Source organism: Psittacula echo (assembly GCF_963264785.1).
Source record: "Psittacula echo genome assembly, chromosome: 2".
Taxonomy (NCBI): domain Eukaryota; kingdom Metazoa; phylum Chordata; class Aves; order Psittaciformes; family Psittacidae; genus Psittacula; species Psittacula echo.
The window spans coordinates 14,030,881-14,055,169 of record NC_137737.1 but is presented as its reverse complement, the minus strand read 5'-3'; the positions used below and the strand labels follow the sequence as shown (position 1 = coordinate 14,055,169).

The following is a 24,289-nucleotide window of genomic DNA, read 5'->3' as shown; positions in this document are numbered from 1 at the left end:
CAGGCGGTAGGTAGGAAAAGGCATGTTTCATCAGGCTTCCAGTGTCTTGTGCTACCCCTTTGGCATGGGGTACCTTAGCTGGTTTTGATGCAGCCCAGCAAAGCCTTCAGGAATCTTGCTGTTTGAAGTTATTGCTCTGATTTGCTGTTTCTGTCGGCTGCTGCCTTGGAAGCATTTTGGGATGTATTTCAATGGGCCTTTTAAATGTTATTGCTGTACATACTTAGCTCTGGTGAAGTCTGCAAGGAGGACTCTGAACTTCCCACTCTTTTTCTAGTCTTAGCTTAAAACATAAAAGAAAGGAACTGGAGGTACCTTTAAGGAAGGGAAGGTAAAGAGGGCAAAGCCCCCATTTGCCCCAGTATATGTGCTCTGATAAGGGAGGAAGCTGGTGTAGGGCTTGCTTGGCCTGCCTGGGACTCCAGAATTGCTCTTCATCCTGTGCTCTCGCTGTGTGAGCTGACATAGTACCATAGGAAGGGAGCATGCAGAAGCTGTCCAGGGCACATATCCTGGCTCGTCTCCCACAAGAGAGTGGAGGGGGCAAGAAAAGCTGCTTCCAGAGCTCAGGAAGGAGTCCTGGCCTCGATCTTATGCCAGGAACAGAGCAGCAGAGGGTAATCCAGGCTCAACCTTGGGCTTTGAAGGTCTCATAACTTGTCTCTGTTCCTTGAATGTGTCTCAACTTGAGTGAGCTGCCTGCTGTTTATATTTGAGGATCTCGCTAGGTTGTAGAGAGCTGAAGATGGTTAACAGTGCTGTACCTGGGCAACTCCTTAACAACTACTCCTAGGGAAGGATTTAAACTTCTTGGAGTGATGGCTGATATAATTTAGCACCTTGCAACAGGAAGGTTAAACAACCAGCTTTCTGAAAATCATAGAACCACAGGCTGGTTTGGATTGGAACAAGACCTTAAAGCTCACCCAGTTCCAACCCACTCCCATGGGCAGGGACACATTCCACTAGAGCAAGTTGATTCTACCCAGGTAGAAGTTAAGATCCTCATGCTGCTTCAGCTGCTGGGAATTCCTCGTTGCCTCTAATTAATTATTGGAGTTTCTGTTATCATGGGAAGATAAAAAGAGTTACTGTACTGTCATATTTTGTTAAAGAAGGAAGGAAAGGTTATTTTTAGGAAGTCCCAAATGACTTTTTTTCTAGTCATCTTCTATAAAAAGCCATATGGAGAAGTAATGGAGACTGAGGGGGAGAAACTCTTGCTAATAGCTTCTTTTAATTTGTTACCACAGTGGTGCTGCTGTGTGGGATCTCATTAGGGACCTCTCTCCTATCCCAGCCCCAAATTGTTCCAAAACAGTAAATCAAACGGGGCAGGAAGCCACCTTGTGTCAGTGCCATCTCTGCCTGCATTGAGCAGCTAAACTGGTGTCTTTGTCTCAACTTCCTTCAGCTGAGTGTCACATCTGTAGAAGTGTTTGCCTTTGGCAGAAGCAGCATCCTCAGACACGTTCCTGATTCCTCTGTGGCTGCCTTTAGACTTTCCATTTGCTTCCACAAGCTCCAACACTGGTGTATCTCTTGCCAATGTTCTTTCCTCTCCCAGTTCATGTTTTGCATGTCACCTCATTTCTTGCAAACATTGAATTCCTATAAATATCATTGCTGTGACATCATATTGGTCCAGCCCTCAGATTCCTCAGCAGTTGAGTGCAATGGCATTTTTATCTGCATCATCTTGATTTAAGCCCTTTAAACAGGGGCTTGCCTGATGAGGCTAATTGATGTGTTCCTCACATTTCCACAAGCTATGCAGTGTTGCTGTGTGGACTTGCACATCTGGAGTTGAAAGTCATTACCAGTGAGCATACTTTCACTGGGGCCTGTCTTCCTCCATTGCAGGCTCTGCTTCTCAAGAGGCAACTTTTGCAATCTGTGACAAAATATGTTAAGGCTAGGATGATATAGAGGGGAGACTGAGATGAGCTCTTAGGCAGAAGTTCTTCCCTGTGAGGGTGCTGAGGCGCTGGCACAGGGTGCCCAGAGAAGCTGTGGCTGCCCCATCCCTGGCAGTGTTCAAGGCCAGGTTGGACGGGGCTTGGAGCAACCTGCTGTAGTGGAAGGTGTCCCTGCCCGTGGCAGGGGGTTGGAACTGGGTGAGCTTTAAGGTCCTTTCCAACCCAAACCAGTCTGGGATTCCATGTTTTGATTGTTACTTTCCCTCTGCTCTAGTGGCTTTGGCTGAAAACATCACATCAGTAACTGTAGTGAAAGAGAGGCATACAGGGTTTCTTGGCAGAGTTTGAGAGGTGATTGATGGGGTTGGTGCCGTGAAGGAAATCCGTGCTCTACCTCCTGCCCAGAACAGGAACCCCAAAGGTGTACAGAGGGATGTTCCATGTCATGGTCCTTGCTGTGGTTGGGGGGTCCCAAAAGCAGGTGTCCTATTGTATTGGGTTTTAACCTCTTGGGTGCGATCCTCTTGAGTTTGATCCATACTTCCTGTTTCAAGTTTCATGCCTTACGAAGAGTGTATTCTCCTTTAATGTATTGTTTGTGGTTCTTATTGAAAAGCAGTGATATATCCGTGACTAATATGTGGGGCTTGACTTCTCCTCAGTGTACAGACTGTCCCTGACACGTTTGGGGGGGCTTTAGGCAATTGTGCTTTGATGATTTATTGATTTATTTTAAATGATTTATTGATTTGATGTATTGATTTTCAAGTGGGGCTTGCCCCAGTTGAAGCCTTCCAGCCCGTGCTGGCGTCGCTCTCCCAGCAGAGCAGGCTGCCTGCAGTGAAGCAGATGGCTGTTTGCCAGGAGCGAGGCGCTCACTTTCTGTAATTTACCCTTTTTCTGTTCAAATGGTTTGGCTTGGTTGGGTTTTTAATCAGAGCCAGCCCCTCTCCAATAGCCTGTTCTCCCTCCCGTGCCTGAATCCGTGTGTGTGTGTGCGGGAGCGAGGGAGGCAGAGAGAGAAGCCGTGCCTGGGCTATGCTGACAGACGACTTTTCCCTCAGTTGTCAGGTTTCCAGCCTGTCGGCAGCGCTGCTGGTAAGTGGGACCAGAACAACGCCAGGGCAGGGAGAGCCGGGCTGACCGACCTGCTGGGGAGCTGCCGCTCGCACCGCGGTGGGCAGCCCTTGGGACCCATGCAGGCAGCTCATTTGTCAGCGAGGGGTTTTCCTCCCCGTCTCCCTTGATAAATATCCCTCAGATGGTATCCTTATTGTAAAGGGGGAAAAAGAAACAAGCCCCGTGTGGCTTTGCGATCTGGAGATGAGCTTCTAATCCCCTGGGTCAGCCCACGGATGGTGGTGGCACTGCTGGAGCGGCTGCCCCCCGTGCCCACCTGAGCGCCACCGCGGTTCCCACGCAGGGAGGGGGGACAAGTGCCTGCCAACAATGTTGGCTGCTCCCGGGCAGTGTTAAAGGGGGAGCGTGTCTGTGTGGGGGGGGGGCAGCCGCCGTCCTCGCAGAGCTTTAACCGAAGCGGTCACCCGCAGCTATGGAGTCACCCACTAAAGAGATCGAAGAATTTGAGAGCAACTCTCTGAAATACCTACAGCCAGAGCAGATAGAGAAAATCTGGCTCCGTCTCCGAGGCTTGTAAGTAGTGCTTTCCTTTCCCTCCCTTACCCTTCTCCCGTTTCCTCCCATTGTCAAAATGATGGTGGCACTTTTCTTTTTCCTTTCTTGCCGGTACTAGGAGTTTCCACACCTGTTCTCATCAATACAGTGATTTAATCTTAGCAAAAGATCCATTTGCTTCTTTAAACTGAGCTGCTTGTTACATTGAACAAACATTTTCCAGGTGGAATGTAGAGATGTCATTAATGAGGCATTGTGAGATCTGAGCAGTTACGAGGTGCTAATTACTTTAGCTGCTAGACTAGAAAAGTTTTGTTATGTAGCCTGAATGGGGCTTAATTGGATTCCGGGTTTTCAATAATGTTACCCTCTGTAAGTGTACACCATTCGTGGCACTGACATGGTTAATAAGGGTAAAATAGACAGAGAAGGCACAATTGGGAAACATTTCTACCAGCATTTGTAATGGCAGCAAATTCATGTCCCATGCATTGGATTGTACTTACTAATTTACACATTAAGCCTGGTTTACCATGAAATGATGGGACACTGCATAAAGTACCTGTACTTAAAGAAGAACTTAACACTGCAGGAGAGTTAAAGTCTATAGGCTGTAGAGTTTGTGTAGCTTATTTAGAGTGAGTGTCTGTTGTCTTTTTCAGATTCTCAGTATGTAAAATACTGTCTACCAGCAATAAAATCCATTACTGGCAGCAAAGCATTTATTTGCCCATCAGTTTTTGGCCAAGGCAAAGCGGAGCATTACCACGTTAAGCTGCATCCCTCCCTGTGTTCAGAATGGTTTGTTGTTGGTTTTTCTCTTCAGCCTCACATGTTAGAGTTATTAAGATTTCAGCCCTCCAGGGAAAGGGGGGAGGGAAACAGCAGAAGCAAGAAAACGTAGAAAGAGTAGGCTAATAACTGAAAACAAATGGGTCCAAGTTAAACTTGAGTTGCTCTTTGAGTGTTATTTTGTGTGAGCAGGGATGGCATATTTTGTAAAGCATATTTTGTAAAGCATATCTAAAACTTCTGTAGGACTCCAAGGAGTCTAAGATGTGCGTGAATATGTATTTCTTTCAAGGCATCACTCCAGGAAACCTGTTTTGTGAAGGAACTTAATCAAAGTAGATGACAGCTGTCTTGTAAGCCTTCCAAATAGAACAGTCACACAAAACAAACCCTCTTATTTTCAAGTCTGTGTCATGCTGTAGTATTAGGAGTCCTTGAATTCCTGTTTAATAAGGAGTTTAGGAGCGTGCTGATTTGGATTCTACCTGAAGTTCATAGAGAATTCTTCTGCAGCATTGTAGTTGAGAATGCTGTTAGTACAGGGCAGTGTCTATGTATTATGCGTCAAGCTCTGATCTCTTCCCTCTTTTGGAAATTTGGCAAAACTCTTAAGACTTATTCTAGGTCCATAATAACTAAACCTCAGGCTGTTTTTCAGTATAGCCCTCTCTGTTGGCAGTGTGTGTGAGTGTAACAAATGCATCCTTTCTCCTCCTGAGTTGCAGGATTTCTTTGCCTAAAGAGGGGATAGATTTTCTGTAGCATTCTTGATCACAAGATGAAAACTGAAATGTGCTTAGCTCCAACTAAAGACTGCAGAAGATTTTCCATTCCCAGTCATTTTAATGAGGCTTTTAGCACATGCATACTCACACACACAAACTGAGGTTTGGCATCGTGTTCCGTGGTTTTTCTTGTCCGTTTTTATGCATGCCTGTATGTGTAAGAAGAACGATTGGATGTGCACAGCCATCTTAATTTACTCTTAAATAAGATGCTTAATCCTGGAGAGATCAAATACTACTTGTGCAGGCGCCTCTCCCCCCTGCTCCTGGTACCCCGACAGCCATATCACACAGGGATTAGTTACGAGGTACAACAGTGTTATACAGGTTGAGAGCAAGCATGCTGCTGGCTGAAGCTGCCTGGGGGAGTTGTAGTCTGCAGCAGGCAGATACTCAGCAGGTAGTGAGGTCTTGACACAGCTTCTTCACTGAGAAGGGCTGTCATGATTTAAACAGTCTCAGGTGCTCAGCATTGGCTTGGACATCTTTTTGTAGGACTTCACCTGTGGCAACTCTGGTACCTCCTCTCCATCTTCCCACCCCCAGTGCCAGCTGGTGAGTTTATTCACCGTGACTCAGTCATCACCTCTTGCAATACCTGCCTTTTCCAAGGAACAGGGAAAGAGGCTTTTCTAATTTTCACCCCATCAGCTTGCTTGGTTCGAAGGGAATGGAAACCCAAAGGCTGCGAAGGGGTGTTGTTTTTCTCAGATTCCCCTATGTAGTGTGTTTTCTGCTTAAGACGCCCTGGTGAGGGCTTTTTTTGCCATATGCCTGGTACAGTTCTGTCCTGCAGGATAGTTGGCCTTTGGAGGTTTGAGCATGAGCTGTGTATTTCCAAGGAATAGGGAGGAATATTTTGGACAGCATGCAAAGGGCAGGTTCTTGTGAGGCTGAAGCCAGGTGTCTGTTGCAACATGAGTCATACGTTGCTGTAAGAGTCAGACAAGATATTAAATTTGCCTCTGGAGTGGAAGGATTTCCTTCTCCTTTCCCTTATGTATCATTCCAAGACTTGTTTTCTTAGGAGAGCGCCTGGTTGCAGTATGAGGTGATGGTCCTTAGGCCATGTACAGATTCCTTTTGCCTTTACTGTTTAAGAATGAGGTAAAATGCTAGTGCAGTAACAATAGTGAAATGTTTTTATTTAACGTACAAATCCATGGCTTAATGATTCTGTGCAGCAATTTATAAGAGAATCAAGTCAGTAGACCTATAGTGTTTTCTCGGGTTTAAGGGTGTGTGATAAATTGCCTTACTGAGCAGCAAGATATCTGTGGCAAAATACTGAGGTGTCTCGAACCAGGGGTCTGTGAAATAAATGTCTTTTATGTAGAATCCTAGAATGGTTTGAGATAGGACCTTAAAGATCATCCAGGTTTGCTTATGGCTCTCAATAGCTGCTGCTGTCAGAAAAAGGGTCTTGAGTCTCTTGCTTTCTTCTGTCTTCTTTGCCCCATGGATCCTGTCCAGAAGGCAGTCTTTTGTTCAGACTTGCCTCATGTAGCTCCAGGCTTGGACACTGTATACATAGGAGTTGCATATGAGTCTGTCCTCCACTATCCTATGATTGCTAATAACTCTGTTAAGCTTGAAACCTTCTGCTCTGAAAAACATACCAGTTAAGATTAGGTGGGACCCATTACAGTACACTGCTAGCGGCAGAACTTGATTTCAAAATATGGCTGCATGGTTGCTTTTCAATCTGATGGTTTCTCTAGGGAGGTATGAGTGGAGATGGCTGTGTTGGGGTGTTCTTGTTTTAGCCCTTGAGAGCCTAGCTTGTAGGACTGTGAACTCCCATTTGTTAGTTTGGACTCTTAAAGCTCCATGAAGTGGCTTCAGTTGCCTCCCAGTTTCTCAAGAACAGAGGAAGCACTGAAGCCCTTTTTGACACTAGGATTAGGCATTGTGCCTGACAGGTCTGGAGAATGCAGAGGCATATACCCAAAGAGCTTTCCTGGTTTCAGTAAAGAGGTGATCGTTTACGGCATGTGAAGACCCAGCTTGGAGATATTCTTGGTTTGATTTTGGTTGCTTCTATACGGACAAATAAGCCCGTGGTTTCTAGCTATTGCAATAGTACCAGCATCACTGGCATCTGCTGGTGCCCTTGCAATGCCTGAAACATTGCAGAAGGAGAGGAGAGAAAATGGACTTTAACCTTCTTTCCAGTAGCTGGGACTACATTGTTAAATTGATAAATACATAACAAATTCTTTTGTCTTCATGCTACTGAAGATGGCAACAGTCTCTGAACTGTGCCTTGGATAGGATGCTTGATTTTGAACTCATGTTTTGGACACTCCTGCTCAGACCTGTCAATGTAGAAGTTGGTCTAAGAAATCTGATGGGAAAAGAAGATAGAAACACATGAAAATCACTGTCTTGGAAAGCTTCATGGTTTTGCTGAAGAACTGGAACACTGTTTCAGCACTTAGGGCATATCCTCAGTTTCCTCTACAAAGCACCATGCTGTCCTACTGACAGTGAAGAGGTCCCAGTGCAAACATTTGTGTAAGATCCAGATTTGTTCCTGAAGTGCTGAAGCAGCAGCTGATTTCAATGAGAAAACATGGAGCCTTGGTGACTGAAGACGATCTGGCAAGCATTAGAGTGGCACTGCTCAGTTATCTGTTTTTCTGTCTTATCTGTACTTGCTGTATGATATTTTTAGGTTTTCTTAGTTGAAATATGTCACATAGAGAACAGCTGGTTCTGCCAGTGACAGTATCCTGATCTGCTTTGTTTTCATACATGGGACCATCATAAACAGAAAAACAGAGACCTCCCTTCAATTCCAGAGGCACACTCTACAAAAAGTAGGCTTTGTCCCCAAATAGTTTAGTGGGCAGCAGAGGTTAAAAAAGCCCCTCAGAAATCACCACTTGGCTAGCAAACATGTAAATCAGTCAGTTTTCAAGTGGAAGACACGAATATGCTCATTTGTTTCTGGAGGCAAGAGGGGCTTTTGGGCTGTCTTTGGTCTTGGTTTCTGTCCTCCTGAGCCTCCTCAGGGTATAGGTTCAAACTGAAGCCCTGGGAGCAGAACTGAGCTACCTTCACCAGTATTTAAACAGAGCTGCTACCACCCTTTTTCTCATTTAGCTTTCCTAATGAGCATAGACAGGGATTATTTGTCAGAGAGCCATGTCAGGAAACCTCTCTGTAGGTCTCCGAGCTCTGAATTTCACTTTCCCTGTAGTTGTCACGATTCCTAGAAGGATTACGAAGGTCTCAATGGTTAGTGAGGGGGTGCTGGGTATGCGCTGCTCCAGCGTGACTTAGTGATTCTTCGTTTGGGTGAGCTGCTCTGTGGGTAGGAATGACTCAACTGGTTTTAAGGACTGTCAGGGTCTGGTTGATCCATAATGTTGTTCTCCCTGTAGTCTGAAGGAAGGCTGAATTGTACCTTTAGACTAACCTGTAACAGCTTGTTTTATGCTGTCTGGAGTCCTTGAAGGAGCAAGGGGAACAGGAGAAATGCTGCCAGCTGCTAATCTCAAGCCTGAACAAATGGACAGGGGAGAGAATATGTTCTAATAAATAGCAGAACAGCCACTTCAGACAAAGTTAATTAAAAAGTGCAGTGTTTCGAGGTGTAGTAATTCAGTACATAATCCATTTTTTCCACAGCCCTTCTGTTACTTTGTTCCTCCCAGTGACTTTTATTTGAATCTTAAATCAATAGATGAGTCCTGCAGGTAACAAAAGAGAGACTACTTCATGTTTAATTCTAAAATGTTGACTAAGAAATAATATACACCCTCTAGTTTTTGCCATAATCATAAAAAGATTTTGTTCTTCTGGGGGTAGTACAAATGAATCATCCCTGCAGCTCAAAAAGCAATTATTGATTCCAGCAGTCATAAGAAGACCACCACAGTCTGTCATAGGAGAAAGGGGCTGCCTTTGTAATATTAAATGCAGTGCTTTTCAAATATTGCTGCTATAAAGCTTGCAATCCTGCATAGGAAACAAGGATATAAAAAATGTTGTTTTGGGAAAGATGCATTCAGACCTTGGGTCAAAGGGAAATGAAGGATCTCTTTCTGGAATTCTTTTTTAAAGCTGTCTTGGTGGGATAGGAGTTCATACAGAAAGGAATAAAACCCAATGGAAGACAGCACTGGGAAATCCTCTGTGTGTGTATGTGTTTGTGTGTGTGTTTTAAAGGCTGCGAGATCAGCTCATCTCCTAATCTGCCAGCTTTTGGTGGATTCAAACACTAAATTGAACCCAACTCAGCCCTTGAAAGGATTTTTATTTAGTGTGTTTCTTTCTCTTCCTGCAATTCATGTGAGATTTTCCTGTTCCAGTCTCTCTTCTCTTGTTCCATCACAAAATCACTTCAGCCCCTTCAGAACACTAGGAATGGTCGGACTCTGATCCTGACTGGTAGATGATGAGGTTCATGTATAAGGGCTGACCCATTCAAACACTACAGAAGCTGTAAAACACCTGTACAGATCCAAAATGCTCTTAAAACACTGGGGATTTGGATAAAGCCAGGTTTTCTAGAAGGGTTTGTTTGCGTTCCTAAGGCTGATTTTCATCTCCTGAACTGTGCTGTAGACATTGGAAAGAGCAACCCCATTGATACCAATGCATTTGCAGGGGTGAAATTTGAATCCAGTTCCTGGTCTTTGGAGCTGGGTTTTTTTTTGTTTGTTTTCTTTGAAAATCTAAGTTTTCCAAGTAACTGATGCTTGAGAACACTTGTTTAGCCCTGTGACAACGCAAAGTATTCACTGACAGTGTTAAAGCCAGCTTTGTCCTTAAATGTGAATTGTAGGTGAACAATAGTCCTTCTTCCAGCAGTCGGTACCACCCCAGGTCTCTGCCAAGATTTGTCTGCTGTTGTCTTGGATATTTGAAAAGCAGATTCATTTTGAAGTTGTGATTTTACATACAAAGAAACCAGAATGAAAATCTGTCAGTAGATGAAGAGTGCAGCTCAGACTCTGGTCAAACTAGATGTAATCAACTGAATTGGTAAGGTCTATGTTGGGGATTGTTGAACTTTCCTGGCCAAGAAGTAGGTTGCAGAGCTCTCCAGGAGGCATTGCTCTACATGGATGTCGAGAAGAGCTTTGGAAGGAAGCGTCTCTGCCAAGGAGTCCAATTCATGTTGTAACAGTCTGCTTTACATTCTTGGGGAGGACCTCCACACCTAGCAATTGGTGATGTTGGATGCAGAACTCCATGTGAGCTCAGGCGTGCAGCGGGAGAGGATTTTCATAATCATAGAATCCCAGACTGGTTTGTGTTGGAAGGGACCTTAAAGCTAATCCAATTCCAACCCCCTGCCACAGACAGGGACACCTTCCACTAGAGCAGGTTGCTCCAAGCCCTGTCCAACCTGGCCTTTCTTGGAGAGTAATCTTTCTAGGAGACAGAGATGTAGGAACCAGTTCAGTTATTAAGCTGTGTACAGACATGTATAGTAAGTTGCTTGCTTTTTTTCCATAGCTGTCAAGCTGTAGGGTCATTTGTTATTAATGTGGCACTTTGAATGGCTATTAGTAGGTGTGTGTCATCACTTCAGGAGTGATTTTTTACACTCGTAGGGACAGATATTATTTGTGCACAAAACTCCCATCCAAGACAGAAAGTTGCACTACATCCATCTGTAGCACGAATCCTGGCTTAGTGCAAATCTCATTTCAACACCAAGATAAGCACAAATTAAACATCAGATCTGTGCAATTTTTAACAGCTAAGACTGCTCAGAGCCCCTGAGCTACAGCTGTGGCATGCAGGGAGTCCCTGCAGTGCGCGTGGCACAAGCTGCAGCAAGCATCCAGGGGCAAAGGAACAGAAGCAGAGCATAAACCCCCTCGCAAGGCTGAGCGGTTCAGATGGTTGCTGTAAATGATGCTCAGATCACACTTCCTCCCATGCCTCCTGTGGAGCAGCTGGTTTTCTGGGATTCACTAGCAGTAAGCAGTTACTGGTGTCTGCTAAGCAAGGAGTCTGAATACACAATTTAAATATGCGCCTCTACACACACACTGATGCAGCAGGGACAGCTACAGTCAGATGGGAGAACTCTCTTCCTTCACTTCTCAAGCAAGTCTGAAAAGAGAGGAAGCTGTGGGGGTTGAGCTGGGAGGGGAGAACTGTGGAGATCATCTACAAAAGAGCATACTGGCTTATAAAAAGGCGGAGAGGAGAACCAAAGAGAGCTTAAAAAAAACGAGGTGGTGGATAAAAAAGTAGCCCTGTGAGTTCTTCAGGTCCCTGCACGTAAATAAGTGTTAGATTTGTTTCCTTCCAGATTAAAATAGCTCATAGCACAACATATATGCAAGTCATACTCAACTTAGGAGTTTGGGTGTTGCTGAAAATCACAGGGACAAGAGCTGCCTTCAAGGATATTTGAAGATGCTGCCCAATTTGTAGTGCAGTATTTTTTGCCTCAGATTCTAATAGAAGACTTTGAAGGACAGCCTGGATGCTGCAAGAACACCTCTGGTTATAAATGCAGTACAAACCACTGCTTCTGTGTCACTGTCTCATTCAGGTAAATCGTAGAATCCCAGAGTGGCTGGAAGGGACTGTAAAGCTCATCCAGCTCCAACCCCCTGCCACGGGCAGGGACACCTTCCACTAGAGCAGGTTGCTCCAAGCCCCATCCAGCCTGGCCTTGAACACTGCCAGGGATGGGGCAGCCACAGCTTCTCTGGGCACCCTGTGCCAGCGCCTCAGCACCCTCATAGGGAAGAGCTTCTGCCTAAGAGCTCATCTCAATCTCCCTTCTGTCAGGTTAAAGCCATTCCCCTTGTCCTGTCCCTACAGGCCCTTCTCCAAAGCCCCTCTCCAGGTTTCTTGTAGCTCCTTTAGGCACTGGAGCTGCTCTAAGGTCTCCCCTTAAGGAGCCTTCTCTTCCCCAGGCTGAACCAGCCCAGCTCTCTCAGCCTGTCCAATGTTGCCTTTTCCTAAGAGTGACATTTAGTAAGTGGCCTATGAATGAGCAGGCACTGCCAGGGCTATAGCAGTCCTGCCTCACTACACAAGGTAGTGCTGCTAAAAGGCTGAGGAACTTTAAAAAGCTTCCAGCGTGCTGAAAGAGGGGGGTTCGGAGGGGGCAATGGGGAAGTGAAGTTCCCTTCTTTTGGAAAGGGAACACTGCATCTTTGTGCAGCAATTTTTTTTCCGCGTGTTTAGGCTTGTCCGACAGTAATCCAAGTGTTCCAGCCTCTAACCTGGAGTCAGAAGAGGGCTTGACACAGAACCATGAGATTTAAAGTTCTGCGTCACACCAGCTGTCTACTAGCAGAGAGGGTGGGTTGTGTTGAAGGGGAGGGGGGGGAAATAACAATAACAAGCACCATTTAGATTTACAAATAGCACCAAATAGATTTACTAGAGCTTAGGGCAAGATGCAGATTTGTTTGGTGAGTTCACACACGCGGCTGGTCTGCTCTGATGTAATTCCAGTCCATGTTTCCTGTCTTGATATTTAATCCAGGGTATGAAGAATGATTCTCTCCCTCCCCATCGTGGTGCGTGCTGTAACTAATCACAGAGCCACCCTGCATGAAATAGCTGTCTGTTTGGCTCCTGCAGAATTTGGTATGTTCATTTTACATAGCAGCAGTGATTAGAGTACATTTTTAATCTGTACATGGTTGTTTCTTCCAGAACCTAACAGCTTTTTGCCACTGGGGGAATGGAATTCCCACTAAACAGTATTACGTGTTTCCAGCATACACAGTACATCAGTATTGCTCCTATATGTGCTCTGCCACATTCTGCTTTACCTTATTCCAAGAGGAACTGTTCCCCTGTACACTCCTTGTCGATATGACTCGTTTTCACAAGCTGTTTTCTTAGGGAAACGAACAGGATACAACTAAAGACCGCACAGGAAAGGTTGTGTATTCACTCCCTTTTTTGAGACATTGTATAGCAAGGAAGCTGCATCCCGCTTGCGGAGGTCAGTGTTGCTGTGCGAGCACGATGTGAAGCACATCTATGCTCAGAGCAGAAGGGAGGTATTTGTCCCTCTCCGATCCCATTGTGCTCTAAGTGCCACAATCTCTTCCAGTGGGAGAGGCTACAGAATAGGCATGTTGAGGTACCACCCATCCTGTACTTTGCAGGTCATCACCTTTACTGGTTTCAGAGCCAAATGTTCCATAAGGCATGTGGAGTGACCAGCTAGAAAACAACGCTCAGTCAGGCTAAGCCTGTATCTATTTTTCAAATAGTAAATATGTGCTGGTCGTACACTATGGTGAATGCTCTGCAGTGGTTTGACAATCCGTATCTTTTGTATTATTTGCTTTTTAAGCGTGGATACTGAGAACTTCTGTCTATTCTTTTCAGACCTCAGGTCTTTATTTTCCTGAAATATACTTTCCTGTGCACCCACTTTTCTTAAGAATGTGATGTGTATGAAGCACAAGAGAATTTGCTTCTTCTATAGTAAGAAAAAGCAGAATGAGCAGTAGATCATATTCTTCCTGAAGGGTTTGATGTTCAGAAACAGACCCTGTTTCCTTTTTATTTCATATAAAAAATCTAAATCCACACCAACTGCAAATGGGAAACTCAGTAAATACAGAGATCTCAGTAACTAGACTGGAGAAATCCAGTGGTCAGCCAGATTGGCTAATTCATCAAAATAGCATTTTCCTTGGGCAAAATCAGTGAGGATTTTTTTGACCTTAAATTATTTACGTACATTTTTTTACCGATTGTGAGTGCAAGCCTCATTTCTACTTCATAGCAGTACTTCCTGTTTTCAAGATATGCATGTTTCTCTCTCCATTTTTGACTGTAAATCTGTTGTGCCTCTCAGCTGTCTTGTCTCTGTTTCTGCTGAAATCTTCATACCTGTTTCAGGTTGTGAACAACTCTTGTCTGTATGCCTGCACTGTACATGCCCATGCTTCAGAGCACGCGGAACCTTCTAATCTACTTAAAATGAGACAAGTGACTGCTTCATCCTCTTATGATTTCACTATGTCCCCGTGTGGTTCAGAGTCCAATTTAAAATGACTTCTCTTGTGTTTTTTAAAATCCCACATAAATCCTCCATCAAATCTCAAGTACCAGCAGAAATCTTCCCTTCCTGCACCCGTTTCTTCTCTTCTGCTGGCACTGTATGCTCATGTTGTCTTTAACTCAGCACAGTATTCTGGTAAATGTGGAAGGAAAAGTAAATGAGTTTGTTTGGGTGGTGCTTTATTGACTAGGGAGTGAGTAAAGCAAGAAACTGGTCTTCCTGTTTCAATTCAGGTATTAAAACCCCAGCAGGAGTTGATGGCATCATACCCTTTGAAGTCTGGTGATCTCAGTATATTCCTGAGTTCTGGTCAGGTCTCCCATGGGATCCTGAGCTTTGGCAGATGCCATTCCGTAATCTGTGCTGTGCGATTGGGGTTTTGTGGATTGATTTATACATGGCTATTAATACAGGCTTTGGTAACGTAACGTAAATGCATCACTAATCCTGTGATGATGATGATTAATTGGTAATGCACCGCATGATGCAGAGCATTGAGCTGCTGGGAGGGAAGGCTTTCAATTTATTTAAGTGATCCCATCAGTCACAGATGTGGCTGGATGTGAGCCCCCAGCTGCCTCTCCCTGGGAGCCGCGGACAGGGGGGTGGCATCTACCCCCAGTGTGAACCGCTACACCACTGGTATACAGTCACAGAGGTCTTGGGAGATGGACATACTCTTGACCCTAGGCATGGCCACTGGGGGAAATCTTGGGGATTCTGGACCAACGAGCTGGAAGGATTTGGAGACAAAAGCAGTAAATGAATTGTGGTCATCTCTCACATTAAAAAAAGGGGGAGGGATAATGTTCCTTCCCCATAGATTCACTGGTGGGTAACAAAACAGCAGGAAGAGTCTTCCAGATTTGACCTGGAGACAGACTTGTTTCTCTTTTGCCAAATTTCATTGCTTATCTTGCTGTTGGTTTGCTAAACTACAGGCTTTCAGTAATGTTGAACTTAACAGCCTAACACCTTATTCTACTGTCAGAAGGTCAGCTCTGGCAGGAAAGGAAATAAAGAAAAAGACTTAGGAGAATGTGCTTGTTATGAGGTCGATTTGCCACATTTCATTGTGGTAAGGTGGCTTCTTCTCGCTGTGCTTCCAAATGAGCTGGTGGGGGGAGCCCTGCAGGGAAACGGAGATGATGAATAGCCTTGGATGAGCTATGGAGGTGGTGGGACTCCAGGACTGAAGGACAGACTTTGTTGGGTGCTTTTGTTAATGGATGATTAAGCTCCCACTCACACCTTAAACATGCTAATTATAAAGCTTCTAAATATAGAAGAGGAAAAGTCCCATTTTCTATTCCAGCCTATGAATAACTAAATATTTGCTTGTGGCAACTGCTTCCTTTAATGACTGTGGTTCTTCTGAAGAAGTAGCTTATGTAAAATGTTCCACTTGAGGCAGTTTCCCTTTTCTGCAGGTAGCTCTGATCCTGTTTACCAATGTCAGCACAAAATCAGGGGTATGGCAGGCAAGCTCTGGCGAGGCTCTCTGCATCAGCTGGAGGAGTTTACGTCCTGGTAGCTTCTTCTTCTCTGCCTCCACCCCAGAGTGGGGAGTACAGAGCGCACCTTGGCTGTGGCAGTAGCAAACCTGGCACCTTGGCTTAAAGCCGCCGTTGTGGGCAGTTTAAGCCAAAAGGCTGAACTTTGCACTGAAGCAGGTGATGCACAGGGATGCACCCATGTCTGCCAGGCTCTGAGGGTGCTGGGGACAATGGTTTTTAAACCACTGCAGCAGATTCACTTTAGCTATTCTCTGAGGAGTCGTTGCCCTCTTTTTCACTAAGCGCATACTGTGGTCAGTCCAGGCTTATGCATTATCAGCTGGTGGTACAAAGGGGAGAGCATGGGCCACCAGGTTTAAAGACTTCAGATCTTCGGAAGTATAGCTGGCTTGCTAAACTGATTAGACCAGCTGTGTGTGCCCTCTGAACCTTTTGCAATGGCCAGGCAAAACAAAACATGTTAGAGTAAGCTGCTGTCAGTGCTGATTCTGAGCTTTAGCTGGAAAGTTGAGTCACTTCACCATCTCAGCAGGCTAAGGATGTGCTTGTGGTACTTGGCATTCCTGAGCCACGAAGCATTAACTCAGTTAGAAGTGTCACCTGGTGTACCTCAGGTTGCTAACTCCATGTTAACCACTGGTGGCCTCAGGCTGATTGCTGCCTGCAGAGACCTTACCAAGGGCAGATACAACCCTTAGTCTCTAGCAGCAGTATGTGAGCAGAGCGTGATGGTCATCAACTTTCTGGTTTTAGTATAAATTTCCAGGGATGAAGCTAGGCAAAGATCTTCCTATTACTTCTGCAGAACCCATAGTTTTACTCCATATGCTGAAAAGATGCCATTAATACCAACCCCTGTGGAATGAATGTAGACTAACACCACGTTAACCAAAACTCTGTTATGGGTAAAGCAATTTAAGTGGTGCAGTTATTCTTTGAAGGCTGTGTAGGAGTGAAAGAGCAATTAATCTAGCTAGCTGATATTCTGAGTTGTATGATTATGGGGCAAAACCAGAGTGGTTGGCACTCACTTAATGCCCCCAATCCCCCCACCCTCACTCCTCTCCATACCTACTTAGTTGCATTAACTCCATCGCACCTCTCAGAAGAATAAAGCCTGAGAATGTCATTACCAAATTCAGACACAGTTTTTGTGTGTTTCCATTAAATTCTCTTCATCTTCATCATTTCTGGACGCACAGGTAGGGTGGAAGCTTTAGGCAGCAACTCAAAAGTACTGTTTTTTGAGCTCCAGTTATGCCTCACTGCCATAAACTGATGTGCAAAACCTCTAAAGGCGCAACACCGAAGAGCTGAAAATACAATGGAAAAGGGTCTAAAGGAGAAATAGAGGAAAAAAATCAGTTTGCCTGAGGGTGCACTGGAATTAAATGGCAAAACCACAACCCTGGGAACAGATACTTATCCTTGAAGAAATTGATGGGTATCAAAGCACAGAGAGAAATTTTGCATGTCTATTTATTTCAATGGGAGTTGGGTGCCCATATGGCTGTAGCTAGTTACATCCTGTTGGTGCTTAAATACCTTCAAAAGTCTGTCCTAATTCTGTGCTGGGGCAGTATATTTTGCTTTTCCTCTGGGCACATGAAGGATTCTTTCATTCCCAGAAGAGCAGATACTGAAATGGGCTCAACAATCTGGTTGATTTCATCTCATCTGAGACAAAATTGTCATCCCATCCACCACTTTGGTTAGTTTTGATAGTTAACAAAATACCTATTTTTAAACATCTGATTGGGTTTATTTTCATTAGGCTCCAGCAGACTACTTGCACAAGGACTGACTCACTTCATACTACACTCGTGCAGGTATAATTGCATTAAGTTCAGTGAAGTTATTTCTAGTTTACACTGGTAATACAGGGCCTACCTCGTGTGAGTCACCTGCTAATTCTCTTCAGCATGAAAAAAACACCAACTACTTTTTCTAACTTATTTTTTTAATGTAAGCTAAATGTAGACCTGTGAGTAATACATCCCACAGCAGGTAACAGGCAATGAATGGATGTGGCGGTTCTAGCACGGCGTGTGTGCTGCAGGGAAAGAACCTGAACTTGCACAGATCTGGTGCTATCAACAAGCCTCTTGCAGGCATGAGCATAGGATGGCCCAAAGGTGTGGGAGGCTGGAACACCACCTCCTGCAGGTCCCATTTGTTCCCTTCTCAGAAAGAGGGATAGCTAGGGTTTGTTCGGAAAATCATGTGTCCCTTGATCTTGACTGGGAGATGTGTCTGTTTCCAGGTTTATCCCAGATCTAAAGGTAGTTGAGCAGCTAGTTCCTGTCTGTGGAGGCTCCTTCTGGGGAGATGAACCAGGATGGTCTGTCCCACATCTCTTAGAAAATAAACAACTGAACAAAACACCACAAAAACAAGGCCAGATCCTCACTCACTACTTTTCCCTTGTTAATTCACACATGGCTGCTGGTTGCAGCCAGCCTCTGGTGCTGGCTGAGGCATTAAAAGCAAGGTACCTTCTAATTCCTTGGTTGTAATGATCTCATTTAATGAAAGGCAGGTGTCAGTGGTGGGTTGTAAGCATAAAGGAGGTGGATGTTGACTGAAGGCTATACTATCATAGAATCCCAGAATGGTTTGGGCTGGAAGGGATCTTAAAGCTCATCCAGTTCCAACCCCCTTCCACAGGCAGGGACACCTTCCACTAGAGCAGGTTGCTCCAAGCCCCGTCCAACCTGGCCTTGAACACTGCCAGGGATGGGGCAGCCACAGCTTCTCTGGGCACCCTGTGCCAGCACCTCAGCACCCTCACAGGGAAGAACTTCTGCCTAAGAGCTCATCTCAATCTCCCCTCTGTCAGGTTAAAGCCATTCCCCTTGTCCTGTCCTTACCTGCCTTTGTAAAAAGTCCTTCTCCGGCTTTCTTGTAGGCCCCTTTAGTTATTGTCAGACTATGTTATCAACTCCTTCTTTTTATAACATTGATGAGTAGCATTGTTAGGCCTTGGTTTTGAAATGCTGGAAGTTCAGGCGTACAGGAATTTTTGTTGCTGGATATCAGAATCTGCTAGTGGTGGTCTTTCTGAAGCAAGTCCATGCAGTAGCAATACTGAATTTACAAACACGGGTAGCTTTAGTTATATTCTCTTCAACTGTAACATGCAAATTCAGTGCTTATAAATGCAGTCACTTGGTACATGTAAACCTTAACTGTAATTGAACTTCAGGTGTGGAAACCATAAACTACAGTAATAAAGAATGTATATATGGATTTAAAAACTTCTGTGACCAGACAAATGCTTTTTTCCTGGTAGTCATCTGTGATAGTACACAGTTTTCTAGTGCAGTAAAAAATATTGTTGAGTAAAAAGAGGTGTAACAGATCAGAAAAGTGTCATTATTACTGAAATGCAAAAGGTACCCTAAGGCTTGGCCACCTCTTTCAGATATACAAGGAAATTCAGGTAATCAGGAGTTAATGGATGGTATCTTTGCGCAAATGTGAAGCTTGCCTGAAAGAGAAACACTGCATAAGATTACATGAAAGTCACTAACCAATGTAGGGAAAATACTTCTGGCAGTGCTGGAATACACCATCTGACTCTTTCAGGGAAAGAATGAACTTGTAAATAATTATAATAGTAATAATAATCTTGATACTGCTGTGAACATTCACTCTTTTACTCCTTTGCATCTATTCAAATTTAAGTAATTCTTCCTACAGTAAAGTGTAAATGAAATATTTGTAAATCCTTTTAAAGTAAATATTTAGGATTTTTATGATTCTGGGCCTGCCTTAGCCACAGTTTTCCATGTGCAGTAGTATGAGAGCAGCACTTGATGCTATAAAACAGCACACCCATTCTAACAATATTACCTACACATTAAAAAGGTGAGGAACGTCTCTATGGCTAAACAACAGGGTGTTGATCTTGCGCCCTTCATCACAGTCGACACTGAGACTTGTTCCCATTACTGCTTGGGAAGCTTAAAGATCATTAGTGTTATTTTAAAACATAAAAGCAGAGCTCAGCTCAAATACAATCAATGCCCTGTTTTGCCAGGCACTGTGTGAAGCTGTTGGAAAAGGCTGTTGTAGGATGAGGAGCTCATAGAGAACATACAGTGCTGATACACCTCTTTATAGCCATGTAGGTAACCATGCAGAAGGGCTCATGGTTATTGCCTTACTCTTAGCGTTAGCAGCTTGTGCCATTGCCTGCTGTAGAAGACAGTCCGCTGTGCTAAGCACATTAAGAGGTTGAGGAGAAGAGGCGCTGTCAGTGTGCTTGTCCACTCTTGCCATTCCTGTTCCTGGGCTCAGGTCAGTTAGGTCCCAAGATATGTGCAACAAAGTGAAGCTCTGTGGTGTGGTATCTGGGATTTGATGGAGTAAAGAACTTGCTAGGATTTAGACTTCATTTTTAGAGCATTGCAGCTGTGAAACCGCTGGAGTTTTCCACTGAGTGACCACAGCCAAGGTGGAGTGGTGGTACTGTGATGCACCCAGCCATCGTAGGGGGCTCTCCACAGATAAGGCCATACTTATCTGCTGGATGGAGACATAGAAACTACTTTACTACTAGTAAGTACAAGTAAGTTTCTGTCACTTGGGCCTCCTGTTAGGTCATTTAGAGTAGTAACTCATTCTTTCCTAGCTGCAGCAACCCTCTCTTACAAGAAAAGGCAAGATGCACATGCAGTCAAACACACACCTTTTTCTTAGTGGCAACCACCATGAGGTTAGCAGAAGGGTTTGGCTGCATCACATTTGGGGCATTCTCATGGCAGAAGTGACTTCCTGTAATAGCTCCTGATTTCTGACCCTCTCCTTTTCCCCTCCTCACCAGAAGAGTGTTCTTATCTCAGTTGTATTTTGTTCTTTTCCTGCAGGAGAAAATACAAGAAAACATCACAGAGGTAAGAGTAAATCGCAGAGGACTGGAAGCTATTTGTGAGTCATCTGTCTCTTTTTGTTAGGGGGTTTGAAGGAGGATTTTCCTATTACCAGATTGTTTTTGTTCCCAGGGAAATGCCCTTGTACTGATTGTTTCCCCCTCTGAAGGACCATGTTACACTGCTGTTCCTTCAGATCTCCTCTGTTGCTAGCGTTATTTATTCCTTCAGATCCCCTCTGCCATTAATGGTATTTCTCCCTGAGTAAGGACAGAAATATTTATCCTTGAAGGTATCAAGCCCTATGAAACATCTCTCTGTTCCTTCTACAAGATCTGCTGGTTCTAACTCCTATCGCTTACTCACTCTGTAATAACAAAATGGATTGTGGGCTTGTAGTGTTGCTAATGATCTGCACCTTTGCAGGAGACTGAAGGAAAACAGGGATCCTGTTGATAAACAGGCCCTATTACAGCTACCTGATCTAGTTATCGTACTGTCTCCTTGCAGGAGAGAGGACCAATGGGGGGCTTTGACAGATTCATTTTTCTTTCTTTGGAGCCCTTGTATTTGGTTGTTTCAGAGCCCGCACTTTGCAGGACAAAGTTTTTTGGTGCTAAACTGACTCCTCCTTCACTGCATGGGGAGTATTAATTGGTGACTTAATCTCATGACGTGCTGAGCATCTTTAGTTCATGTTGACTTTAACTGGATTTGAGACTCCTGCAGAGTGCTTCCTAAAGACTAAACCCTGCAGCTCTGCTGAGTATGCCCTTTAATGTTATGTGATGATGGAGAGAGCTGGCAGATAAGCCGGCATGGTGATGTGATGGGCTAAGACGTCGCAGCCACCCCTCCTGTTTGCTATCATGCTACGCTGAAGATGATCACTCCACTGCAGCATTGGCTGGATGGGCTGCGTGTGTGCTTGTGTGTCACAGCTGCTAGACACTGAAGTGCAGTGTCTTGAGTCGCGTTGAGCTATGACGGTTTAGTGGGAAATACCGATTTGGAGGTTTCTGTTCTGAGCTGTGTGGTGGGCTTTGTGTAGTGTGAGCACAAGAACAGGGAGAAAGTAGATACGTTCCCAGCTGTTTTCCTGAATGTGGAGCTGACACCAGTCCTGTTTGCAGCTCTACTTTTCTCCCTGTTTCCCTTGCTGCTGCCATGATTGCTAATTAATTATGAACATGTCTCTGGGCAGAGGTCTTGAGTTGCTGCAAAAGGATTTGTTCTGGGGCTGAGATAATTTCCAGGAGCAGTGATTGCGCTTTGTGTGTGTCCCCTCTGCACTGCTCACAATGTCCTCAGTAGTGTGTCTTATTTGGGTGTGTTTTCTGTGTACATAACCATGGCATCAGAGAGGTTTGTGTCCAGCATCTGTACAGGAGACTTTCTGTAAGCCTTGGAAGAGAGAAGAAGTATGTTAAAAGCTCCTACAAGCTCAGTACACAGTTCTATCAATGACATACAGAGAATTGAGTATGTCAGGCTGTTTAAACATACCATTACAGGGTTATGTTTTGTGCCTTGCTAACTTTGCTTTGTTCTTGATAACCTTGCTCAGCGGGCACCGGCTGCTGGCTGGAGTGCTGTGCAGCTCAGCGGGGTGGCTGCTGTGGTTGGGAATCATAATTTCCTAGCACCTAGGGCAAATTAGCTGGATAGTGAGCTTCTGACTTGAATTTACCACCTGCTGTGTCATTAAGGTATGGTACTAAATGGGAAATTGCACATGCTGCCATCCAATGCTGCAGTGTAACATCCGGCAAAAGGAAGCGATAGGACGGTAGTTCATTTAAAGGTTGGGTTTAAGTAGGATCTCTGTTGAGTTGGTAATTCTAGCAATGAACATAAACTGATGACTTGGCTCAGGTCTTCACTTTCTTTTCCCATATTCATTTGCTGTGGAGTTTTCTTTCCTTCGTTATGTTTTTTCAAAACGATTTTGGTGGTTCCAGTGTCGCTGGGCTCTGGAGGGTGGCTGACAGCTGAACTGGAGCCATCTTCATAGAACTATAGAACGGTTTGGGTTGGAAAGGACCTTAAAGCTCATCCAGTTCCAACCCTTGCCATGGTCAGGGACACCTTCCACTAGGGCAGGTTGCTCCAAGGCCTGTCCAACCTGGCCTTGAACACTGCCAGGGATGGGGCAGCCACAGCTTCTCTGGGCACCCTGTGCCAGCGCCTCAGCACCCTCACAGGGAAGAGCTTCTGCCTAAGAGCTCATCTCAATCTCCCCTCTGTCAGGTTAAAGCCATTCCCCCTTGTCCTGTCCCTACAAGCCCTTGTAAAAAGCCCCTCTCCAGGTTTCTTGTAGCCCCTTTAGGCACTGGAGCTGCTCTAAGGTCTCCCCTTAAGGAGCCTTCTCTTCTCCAGGCTGACCCAGCCCAGCTCTCTCAGCCTGGCTCCAAAGCAGAGCTGCTCCAGCCATTTGGGCATCTTTGTCTTCCACTTGCTTTTGTATCTTGCTTTTTTTTCTCTTTGGGGAGTGTTACCACATAGGAATGCTGAGGTGATAGTAAGCAGCACTTAGGTATGAAGAAGGAAACACTGCTTTCCTCTGTGCTTTGCAGTTTAAAGAAACAGGTTCCCCTGGGTGCAGACCTGTTGGGAAGGAAGATGAGGTACGTGCAAGAAAATGTGGGGAGAAAGAGTCAGAGTGAAATTTGAACCATTCTAATTGCAAATAGAAATGATAGACACTGATTTTTGCATTGATCATCCTGTTAACTGAGTTGACTTAAATGCTTTTGTAACAATAATATATTGATATGATTTTCCTTATAAACTTGGAAGTTTCACAGCTGTCTAGACAACCCTAATTTCATTAGACCCAACCTAGTAATTGCATCTGAACTGCTGAACTGTGATGTAGATTAATCACAGCAATACCAGAGAAGCCGGATATTTAATCAGAAGTCGGGTCATCTATCATTCTCCCATCTAGTTGCCTTTGGGTAAGTGAATAGTAGGTATAAGCTTATTAAATAGTGACTGGAGGGGTAGTCAGCAAGTGGGAGAACTAGACAGGAAGCCAAAGCTCTCCTGAATTGTCAGGTCCTGGGTTGGGTTTGCTTTTTCTGGAGCATCTGAGACCTCGGTCACGTTTGATTTGTCTGCTGGGAGTCCCAGTTATCCTGAAGACAGCCAGCTGTTGGCTGCCCGTGGTTTCCTTCAGCTCCCTGGGATATTGACAAGGAAATGAGCTTTTCAAGTAGCTCATGGCAATCCTCTCCTAGATGAGATTCGTGCTTGGGTGACATTCAGATAGTGCAGGTAGTTCTGCACTTCTAAGGACTCAATGAAGGCCTATTTATCTTCTCAAAATCTGTCAGATATAGAATCTGTGTTAGCTTACATGGCTATGAACCATAGCCTTGCATTTTCACTCTGCAAGTAACAGAATTGCATGTGTTGCTGTTTTGGTTTAGCTACCTGTTGGTTAATTATATAGTTTAATTTTCTACTAAGGTGCAAATTCTTTTACAGTGAACTCATTTTAGATAAAAGTCAAGTAAAAAGAGTCCTGATATTTTATCCATCCGTTATGGATGGGTGGATGTTTTTCCCTGAGTACCTGCTACTGCTTTCATGAAGGACAAAGTAGAAAAGGAAATGTAACCAATGTGCCCTTGAAATATGGCTGCGACCCTTAAAGGAAGCATCCTAAAGGGCCCTGCAAAATACTAATGTCATTTCTTTAAGAAGGATTGTACTCTAATTAAAAAATATTGATATCCGATACAAA

General features: G+C 44.6%; 1 protein-coding gene across 1 annotated transcript in view; it reads left to right on the top strand.

The window, feature by feature from the left end:
* PDE1C (phosphodiesterase 1C) overlaps positions 1-24,289 on the top strand; it is a gene marked incomplete at both ends in the record, with an annotated part of 281,929 nt that overhangs the window by 105,606 nt on the left and 152,034 nt on the right. The window lies entirely within an intron of this gene.